The 10,781-nt window shown below is 35.5% G+C and overlaps 1 pseudogene; it reads right to left on the bottom strand.

The window, feature by feature from the left end:
• Positions 1-234: 234 nt before the first annotated feature.
• The window catches only part of LOC110638368 (tocopherol O-methyltransferase, chloroplastic-like), a 31,447-nt pseudogene continuing 20,900 nt past the window's right edge, over positions 235-10,781 (bottom strand).

Below are 10,781 nucleotides of genomic sequence, written 5' to 3'. Positions count from 1 at the left end.
TTCAAGCTTTTGACATGTAATTATAGCAAACTTATGACCTATTTGGCATTATTGTTAAAATTATTATTGAGAAAATTACTTTTTTAGATATACTAATTAGAGAGTATTAAAAAATAATTAAAAATTAAATTTGATCAGTTTTAGTTATAAAAACACTAAAATAATAAAATAATTTTTTCTAAACTATTTTTTTTAACAGCATTAAAAATAATATTTTTATTCAAAAAAATAATTTTAAACTTTGAAATTCAATGCCAAACAGGATTTTAATAACACCTTTCTTGCATCTTGGATCATCAATGGCATCACCTATGGTCCTCTGATGGTTTTTAGACCTGATGATCATTCATGGTAAATCACAATTTTGGAAAAGAAAATGAAAATAAACTTATTTTAAAATTAAAATTACTTCATCTCAAACATGAATGATAAAATTTAATATATATATATATATATATATATATATATATATATATATATATATATATATATATATATATATATATATATAACAGGAGAAATGCAAAATCAACGGGCTGACTGGGCGCATTAAACAGGTTTTTAGAGCGATTTCGGTTAGTTGTTAGAGACAACAATTAATATAATAATTGACTTTTAAAAAGTTGATGCAAAAATTATGTTTAATAAATATCTCTAATCTTGGGAAATTGGTCAGTCTAAAAATTGAAAAACACACTCTTAACTCCTCCACTAAATCAACATTAAGTTTTAAGGTCAACTATAATTTAATTCTTAAGATTTAATTAAATTTAAAATTTAATTTTTATAATTTTAAAATTAATCAATTTAATCTTTAATATTTTAATAAACATATAAATTAATTTATATCATTAGAATCAAATTAAGTTACGTTAATTTTAGTAAAAATGATCAAAATGTCCTTAATTTTATTTTCAATCAAAAAGTATTTTAATTTTTGAGATTTGGTTAAACTTATAATTTAGTTTAGATTCATATTTTATTTTTTTTTCTTTTTTATATATAACAATATAATATAATATATGAAAATATTATAAATTAATAAATATATACAAATAAATTAAAAAATATATAATTACTTATATATTATTAAATAACAATGAAATAAATAGAATTTTGTAAAATTATGAGGGCTCTTTTGTAAATAGTTATAATATTTAAGAATCAATTTATAATATTATCAATAATTTTGTAATTAATCAAATTTTTTAATGATCTTAAAGTAATTAATTCATATATTTGATAATTAAAATTTAAATTTAAATTTTTTTAATTTAATGAACTAACATTTTAAAAATATAAGAACTAAATTATTAATAAAACAAAGCTTCGATGACTATATTGTTTCAGTTTGAAAATATAGTTAAGGTTATTAGCTTATTTTTGTTAAATTTAATGGGTATTAAAATATTCTAATTAGGGGAGAGCATTCGGTCGGTTCGGTTTCGAATCAAACCGAATACCAAAAATCGAAAAATTGAATTGCTTAAAAATATAAACCGAACCAAACCGATCACATAAGGAGAAACGAACCGAACTAAATCAAAAAATATCAGTTTGGTTCGGTTCCGTTGCATTAAACCGAAAATATTATTTTTTTTTTGTCTGGGTTATGCATCTTGGGCCGGGTTATGCATCTTGGACCTTGAGACTTATGCATCTTGGGCTGAAAAATTATTTGGGTCATTTTACTATTCGATTTAATCGGTTTTATCGGTTTTAACCGATAAAAAATCGAATCGAACCAAAAACCAAATATATTCAAATTTTCAAACCAAACCGAACTGATAAAACTAAAAAATTGAACCGAAATGACTCGGTTCGGCTTAATTTTTCGATTCTTATCGAAAACTGCACAGCCCTAATTCTAACAACATAAAATAATAAATTTATTAAAATGTCAAAGTAAATTAAAATTATTTTCAGCCATAACATTAATTTTTTAAAGTAAATTTTATTTTGTTAATAATAATTTTTAATTTTTATTTGATAGAACATTTTATAAAGTAACGAGAGATTTTTCGATCAAAATCTTGATCAAAATCTTGAACTTAGTAAAATTTTTAAAAACCTTTGAAAATTTTTTTTCTTAACTATTAAATTAATGGGTTAAAAAATTTTTCTATTTAAAATTTGCAAATACAATGTTTTTTTCCTCTCAAACAATAAATTATAAAGATTTTTTATTTTACTTTATCTTATCTTAAACTGAGGACCAATTGAACTAAAAAAAAATCAAACATTTAGATTAATTTACGATTATATCTAAAACTTTCTAATTTTTGTAAAATAGCCAAATACCCGATTACAAACAAATTGCCATAATGAATCGAGGCAGGAAAGGATCACCAATTGCTTGTTTAGGGAAAAAAAAAAAAATCAACTTGCAGCAATCAAATGAGGACCAAGGAATGGTGAGGACATGCAACAGCCAAGGACTCCATAAAGAGAAACAGAACTTGTTTGTTGCCAGCGAGCTATAGTGCTACATCAAAGAAGTTGTGAAATAACAAGAAGAAGATGGTGATAGAAGGGAAGAACTGAGAATATTAATAGAGCAATTTTATGAAGCTAGGTAAGTGTAACTCTTAATTAAGTACTACTAATAACAAAAATAAACGCAACATGAGAATATTAAATATAGTTGAGTTGAGATTCTGCAAAGTTTGAGCCTCTAGGCAGAGGCACCAAAAGAAACGAAAGTGTTGCAAAGTATTTTGCGGTTGCCTGGACGAAAGCTCTTCACTGAAGTGGGAAAAGTGAGGAGTCGCCACTTTAATTTTGAGGGAAATTAAAGAAAATCATTTGTAAAAATAAATTTAAAAGAAACCACTTCGAAAACAAAGATTCTAGGTTCGGGGTCCATATACGGGCGGAGAAGGTGTTAGGCACCCCGCCTCGTCCCTCAATGAGGGTAAACAGATTTAATGTTATGCTCTTTTATAAATTAAAAGGGTAATTAGGGGGGTTGGGATAGTGATGATGTTAATCCTTTCTGCAAAATAAAGAGATGTTTGATATTTCACTTATCTTGGGTTGCCCAGGAACACAAGTTCGTGAGATGGCCCTTTAGTGATTAAGTGTTTGAGTGAGGTTATCTTGTGTATTGGGGTCATGTCATTTAGTTTGAATTTTGTTAAGAGAGCTCCGGCAGGGAACTTCTCCCGATCTCTAGATATATTTTATTAAGAGTTTTAAGTGGGAGATTTCGGATAAGAACTCTCCTCCGATCTCCCTGTTTTAATTTAGGCGAGAATCAGGTAAGAACTCTCCTTCGATCTTTTAGGGTGTTTGGTTTAATATTTGATGAATGATCTCAGATAAGAACTCTCCTCCGATCTCCGCGTTTTTATTTGAATGAGGATCAGGTAAGAACTCTCCCCCAACCTCTTTGGTTCAAAAATTTAAATGGAGGATCTCGGATAAGAACTCTCCTCCGATCTCCGCGTTTTTATTTGAATGAGGATCAGGTAAGAACTCTCCCCCGACTTCTTAAAGTGTTCGGCTTAAAGTTTTAATGAAGGATTTCGGATAAGAACTCTCCTCCGATCTCCGTGTTTTTGTTTGAATGAGAATCTGGTAAGAACTCTCCCCTGACCTCTTAAAGTGTTCATGACATAAGACCGAACTTTTTGCCGATCTTGTATATGACTACCTTGTCCGAACTTTTTGGCTGGCTACATCCGATCTCTCTAGGTTACTAGTCTGGGGTCTTATCTCAATTCCCGCTCTATTATGCTATTTCCTAGACTCGCTTAGTAGCCCGACCTCATGACTTTTCTCCTGATCCCCTATTCATTCTTTGATTATTTTTACTTATTCAAAAGAAACTATCACGTTAGGATATTGCTACTAAATTACCTATAAGTTACCCGCAACTGGAACACCTATATTCGAAGGAAATAAAAACTAAGGACAAATAAATAACGTGAACTTATGAAGGGAAAAAGTAAACTCAACAGAATAAATATCGACCGGAGGGATCTACTTGGGATCTTTAGTATGACTGGATTTAATGAAAATTTCGAGAATAAAAGCAAAGAAAGTAAAACGCGAGCGTTCAGCAAAATGACAGTCTAGGCACTTACCTGTGTGAGGTTGAGGCTATCGAACTGACTCTGGAGATCACAAGTATTGTGGAGTTGAAAGCTGGTGATACAAAGACCAATGCTTACTTTGAGATTGCAAAAACCAGGTTAAAATGCAGTTGAACCGAAGCTACAGAAACTGAGTTAGAATGGGATCAAGCTGAAAGAATAATGTGTTGATGTTGGGGTGATGAAGACGAGACTGAACAGAAATGGTGTGGTAGAGTGACGAACAAACTGAAAATGAAGGATTTCAGGGTTTGAAAACTTTGTCAATGGAGATACTCGAGAAAACTAGTTTCTGAAGTTTCTCAATTTTTATGCAAGCTTAGAATGGCAAAGAAGCAAGACTGAATTAAGTTTAAGAGCCTTTCCACTATAATCACCACCACCCTTTTTTTGTTCGTCCCTTCTACAGTATTGCATGTAGATATTTATAGGGAATGGGTACTACTAACGAAGGGTCAGGATCTCCCCTTGGGGAGACGGAAGGTTTAGATTTAAAAGGACATAATCCGACGTCTGAGAATTAAAGGGAATCAAAACGGACGGCTAGGATCCTATTCAGAATTTATGTCCTTTCTCTTCTTAATCCTACGGTTCAGGGTCTTGCCTGTCAAGACAAATCCAAAGGCTAGGAATAAAAGACGCCGGACTTGCCGTCTGCCTTTTGATCCAAGGGCTCCGGGTTCATCCTTATAAGTATGATCAAGGGTGGAGATTGAGATGTACAGAACTGCATTACTGTTTTTGGCGTCTGTCAGCAATGTGGGCGATTCTACAAATGAGGCGTGCGGTGAAGATTTGCTCATGCCTGCAACGCTTTAACTACCTCAGCTCTGATTATGTAGAGAGTTATTGGAAGTCATCTCATCCTCTCCGTGCTTTCCGATCTCTATTCCTTCCGCTCTCTCTATTATGACCCTCTTCTTTTCTGATCTGTCTCATATCAGGCCCCTCATCACTTCCCGATCTCTCCCATTCCAGAACCTTTCTCTTTATCCTATCAGCCTTAGTCAAAGCAATTAATTCTTCGGTTACCGATGCATCCATTTCGGTTTCTGTACACAATAAATGCTCAGGCCCTATATATATGCACCAGCGAGAAAACTCCTCCACACTTCATTTCTCCTCCTTCCATTTCTCCATCTCTCCTGTTCTAGCTTCTCCGGTGACAATTCCGATTATGGTGACTGCTTTTGATTTTTTTCTGACTCTTTTCTTTGCTCCTCGACTGAAAATTTACGATCCCAGCGATCGGAGAAACATGAGAAGAATATCTGATGAAAGTGAAGGAACCGGGCTAATTTACCGATCAGGATCGAAAACGGTAATCATGCCGATCTCAAATCGATCCACCAGTATAATTGGCGTACCGATCTCGAGCAAAAGTACTGCTAATTTCCATCTTAATGTCGGTGAACGCCTCTTGAAGTTCATCTAGCTCCTCCCCACATCGGGCGTCCCGACTGCAGCTCGGTTCTAGTCGATGACATCAACGATGACTCCACTCACCATCATGAGAGTCATAGTCACTCCATCTGAGCTGCACATCTATCCAATGCCTGTGGCTGGCTTTCTGATCAAACACATCTTTTGATTCATCCACAAGACTAGGCTTTGACATAGGTCCTTACTAGGTAGGATGTAGTGCCGATCTTTAGAGATCGCTCAAATGATGTAATCTAACCTTTTAAAGGTTCTCTTAATGATGTAATCCGATCCCTTGAGATTGCCCAAATGATATAATCTGACCTTTTGGAAATGAAATGAAATTTTATTTGAAGGTCATTATTTAATTATTGCATTGGTTGTTTTCTGATCTCTAATGTGCATATCTGATATGATCTTTAACTAAATCGTCATTAGCCGATCTGAGGCCCTGAAGATTCGCACAATTCGATAAACCTAACTAGCCGATCTCATTTTATTCAATTTTATTATTGTGTTTCTGGAACCTTCTCACGACGTGTCAAGAAAGCGGGTCGATTCCGCTAACCGAAGCGCCGTTTGGGACTTCGTGAGCATTAAATGCTCAGACGGATATAAATAGGGGGAGGGTCAGTCAGTTGCTCTCTTATGTCACTTTCAGCACTTTGCTAGCAACTTCAAAATTCTCTCGTTTCTTCAAGTTTTTCCGGCACCGATCACATTCCGGTAAGGGTTTTAATCCTTCTTTTAGTTAAACTTCTTTTATTTCTTTGAAAATGAGCAGCGCCGAGGGTCAGAGAGCGGCGAGCCCTCCTTCCGTCCAAATTTCTTGGACGTCGGATGAAGTTGAGGTGGTCAGGCCAAGTGGGCGACCTGAGCCTCCTACGACCTCTGCTTCAGCCCACGGTCAAGCGGCACAATCAAGACGAACACCTTCCTCTGGGAGAGAAAATCTTCCCGTGGATGAGTTGCCGTCAGTCCTCCAAGAAACCGATCTGCAATTGATTAGTCAAGAATACAATCTTCAGACCGACTCGTACGAGCTTATCAGATGCCATGGCGATCTCCGAGCCGATCACTTCTTTGAAGAAAATGATGCGATCATGATATATGAAGAGCAATTAAAAGTCAGGCTTCGGTTTCCTCTTGATAACTTCTACATGGACGTTCTGAAGCTCCACCACGTATGTATAGCCCAAGTACATCCGAACTCATTGCGAATTCTAGTGGCTTTTAGAGGCTTATGCTGAGGCAAGAAGCTCGAGCCTACAGCGAAGGTTTTTGCCGAGCTGCATAGACTTACTCGTCGAAAGGACGACGAGTATTGGTTCTTTCAAGCCAAACTGCACTGTGGGCTTTTTACCGATCTCCCCTCTTCACTAAAGAATTGGAAAAATCGCTTCTTTATGTTGAGGAGCAAGATTCTAAACAATTTTGAAGGTTTCCCACGTAGCTGGTAGTATCTGGGCTCATCAATTCCAAAGAAGGTCGCCTTGAGTAGGGACGAGGGTGCTATGATAATGGAATTGAAGGATCAGGCGGCCACTCACAAGTATTCGTACTTATACGTTGTTTATGGCCGAACTGAGATGGTGGCTAATGCGGATGATCGCCAATGAAGACTATGAACTGCAGCTCTCTGACCTCAGACCCGGGATCGGTAGAACCTAAATCTTTAGTCTCCTGATTTAGGTAATCTCACTAACTGTTTTTCTATGTAGAAATGGTTGGAGGCAAAGGCGCAAAGGAGAGCCGCAAGCAGAAAAGAGAAGTCTCCCGAAAGGTACGAGAAATGAAGATCGCCGCGGCATCACAAACGCCAAGGTGAGATTCGGGAGAAGTTCCGGGAGACTCATCCCGACCTTCGGTACAACCGGTCCCAGAAGTAGAGGTAGCTCCTTCTCCCCCTCGACAAGAAGAGCCACCACCTCCACCTGTTCCTTCAAGTGCTGAAGGGGGGTCTTCCCAACCTACCGTGAGGACCCTTTCTCGTGGTGCCCAAGTCCTCATTCATTCTCTGGAGAATAACTGATCCGTTCGGGAGAATCCGGGCTTAGCCAAGGTTCTGGGTGCTACCATATGCCTCCAAGAGGACCGGAACAGGTCAACCTCGGGTAGCATTGACGATCTCCTGGCTCAGACGATGAGTTTGAGAGTAGAGAGCCTGGTGAATCAGCACATAATCAGGGAAAAGGCTCATCTTATGAGGCAAGAGATTTTGAAAGCGATCCAAGATACGGCTTCCGCCCGAGCCCAACTTTCATCCGCCCAAGACTACATTACTGAAATCGAAGGTCGGATGAAATCCTACGAGGATAAGCTGGCCGAACAGGCTCATGAACTTGGGGAAGCTCGGTAGCTCCGAACTGCCGACGTCGCCCGCCTTACTGAGGAGCTCAAAGCGAAGGAAGAAGAGGCTGTGACGAGGGAAGCTGGTGCTTATGTGAATGCACACAGCGATCTTCTGGCCGAGCTCGAGAGGTGTTATCCTGGGGAAGACTTCTCCTGGATGGTGGATCTTGCTCCCAGAGACGAAGAGGGGAGCGAGGAGGAAACCGAGAGAGAGAGAGAGGATGAGCGAAATGTTAATGTAGAACAGGCTGGGGGTGACCCTCCAGCCGAATGACTTGTACTTTTATTTTGAGATGAAATGAAATCCCTTTTGTTCAATTTGTTGATGAGATCGGAAAGTATCCAAATTGTATGAGTGCTTGATTGTTTGAATGTATTAGGACATCAAACTTAAAAGTGATTATTAATCTAAGTATAAGAGGTCGAAAAAATGTTGCAACCATGAGATCGGCCTAAGCTGAGACCAAACACTAGATAGAACTTTAGATCATTAGAATTGGAAACTTGATTTGAATACTTAAGATTGGAAACACCATTAATTCGAACTGAAACCTTAACTTTATTAAACGATTTTCCACAATATTTATACGGGAGAGATCGGAAATAAGACGGGATGGCATGGAGATATGATATTGGTTTGATCTCCTTTGATGAGAGATCGGAAATGAGATTGGATGGCATGGAGACCTGATATTGGTTTGATCTCCTTTGTCGAGAGATCGGCAAGCATTCGATTTGATGCGGGATCGGTTTATTTCCTGATTAAGTCACTTGTAACCGAAGAATGTTGGTTGGGGGTTGATTTTCAAAGTTCATTGACTTCGGTGATCGGCCAAAATATGGTGTCGACAGAAAGAAAAAGAAGCATAAGAAGAAGGGGAGAGAGAGTAGGTTGATGGCATGATGGACAAAGAGCATAGAGGTGTTAGGGTTTTGATTCAATTTATGTAGGCTTTTTTTTTTTAAAAAAAAATAGAGATAAATGGCATTTAGTCAAAATTAATTTTCAGGTTGGATAGAATTGCAGTTAATGTTAAAGATTTTGCTATTTCACATAAAATCAAAAATTTTGGATATAATAATGTCAAATGAATGAAAAAATTTTAATGTAATGATGAAAAGAATAAAATTAAAATGATCATATAATACCAATGATGAAATGACTCTCACATTTATACATACAAGCCTAAGTTTATATAAAATCGGTTAATAACATTATATAAGCGATTCTTGCATTTTTAGATTCCTGAGCTTGATTGCTAAAATATTTTGTCAATAATTGATATAGTCATTTAAAAAAAAAATGAAATTGTTTTAAATGTGAAATCAAAAGAAAATGAAATGAATGAAGGAAAGTAAGCTTACCCCTGCGCAGTAGTGATGTCAAGCCCTTCCAAGTCAATGCAGCGCGAATCACCGCTGGCCAAAAAGGGCTCACATTCTCTGACCAATCTGTTGTTATTGTTAGTAGTATGCCCTAAAGTATATCATTTAGTATGTATCTTGTACATCTTTTATTAATAAAAGGCATTTTCACTTTTCCGTTTACATAATATATTTATATGTAATATAAAAGGTCCATTGATATTTTATTAGAAATTCTATTCTTAAGTTGTTAAGAATATGAGTGATAGTATTTCTAGCACAAAGTATCATAAATTGGTTCACAATCAAGGATACTTCACAATAAGGACATGACTTATCCAGAAAGATTATATTCATGTTTGTTCCCAAGTTATTTATATGAGATGTAAATAAGATGGAATAGTGAGTCTCATGCCATATAACAAACATGATAGGCACTTATACATGATAAATAGGTCGAACCAGTGACACTTATAACAAGCACATGGAGTTTACTCTTGTCAATGCATTGTCATAAATCATATCAGTGCATATAATCTTTAGACCTGAGATAGCACAGTTATCTTGTCTATAGTTGGTTTGAGTTTGATACTACTTTTATACTTGTACTATGTATGGGTATATGGACATGTGTTGGCTCCTACTAGTTATATATGGAGGTATGTGTTGATCAAGATGGAATCTGTTCCTCTAAGTAAATAGGGATAAAATTCTATGTTCATTTAATTGTTCTTGATATTTCAAGTTCCTGGCCAGGACAGATAGATTTATTCATAAAAGAGTTTCTGATGAGAAAATCTTTTAATCAAGAACTGGAATTAAAAGAGAACATAATATTCATAGCAAATGGGGTTTGACATAAACCATGACTCCAGCTTGAGTTGGGATTTTGTAACATAGAGATTCTAGTGCATGGTAACATATGATTATAAGTTTATTTAAGGTAAACCTTAGTACTAATTGGGTGGCCATGGCATGCTATGCTAGTTGTTAACCATGGTTTATGAGGTACATAAAATGATTTAGAGAAATCATTTATGGTAAGAAAGAGTTTTGATGATATTAAGAGTTGATATCATGTCTCATTGCCAATTAGTGATGAGTCTAGTAAGTCACACACATACATAAGTAATCACCAAATTAAATATGATTTAATTAATTAATTAAAGAGTTTAATTGATTAATTAAATAGGTTTGGTTTGCAATTAGATTGTAAAGTCCCTAGCATGGCTTAAAACCAAATCTAGGTTATTTGATGTATAGTATAAGTTAAATTTATATTTAAACTGTTTAAATATGAATTTAATTAATGAGAAATTAATTAATAGAGATTAATTAATTAATTTATATTTGATATAAATTGATTAGAATAAGAGAAATAATTATTTTGGGTTGGGAACTCAAAATTAAGACATAGGGGTATTTTGGTCATTTCACATGGTGACATGTGATACCAAGAGATGGTGATACATGGCACTACACATAAGCTTGTCAAATGTCTTTTAATCATGTAAGATGATTAAAATTAAGATTAAATATAGGTTT

This window comes from Hevea brasiliensis, unplaced genomic scaffold (assembly GCF_030052815.1).
Source record: "Hevea brasiliensis isolate MT/VB/25A 57/8 unplaced genomic scaffold, ASM3005281v1 Scaf5, whole genome shotgun sequence".
Classification (NCBI taxonomy): Eukaryota; Viridiplantae; Streptophyta; class Magnoliopsida; order Malpighiales; family Euphorbiaceae; genus Hevea; species Hevea brasiliensis.
Note: the sequence above shows the minus strand (reverse complement) of the source record. Positions and strands in the feature narration are given on the sequence as shown.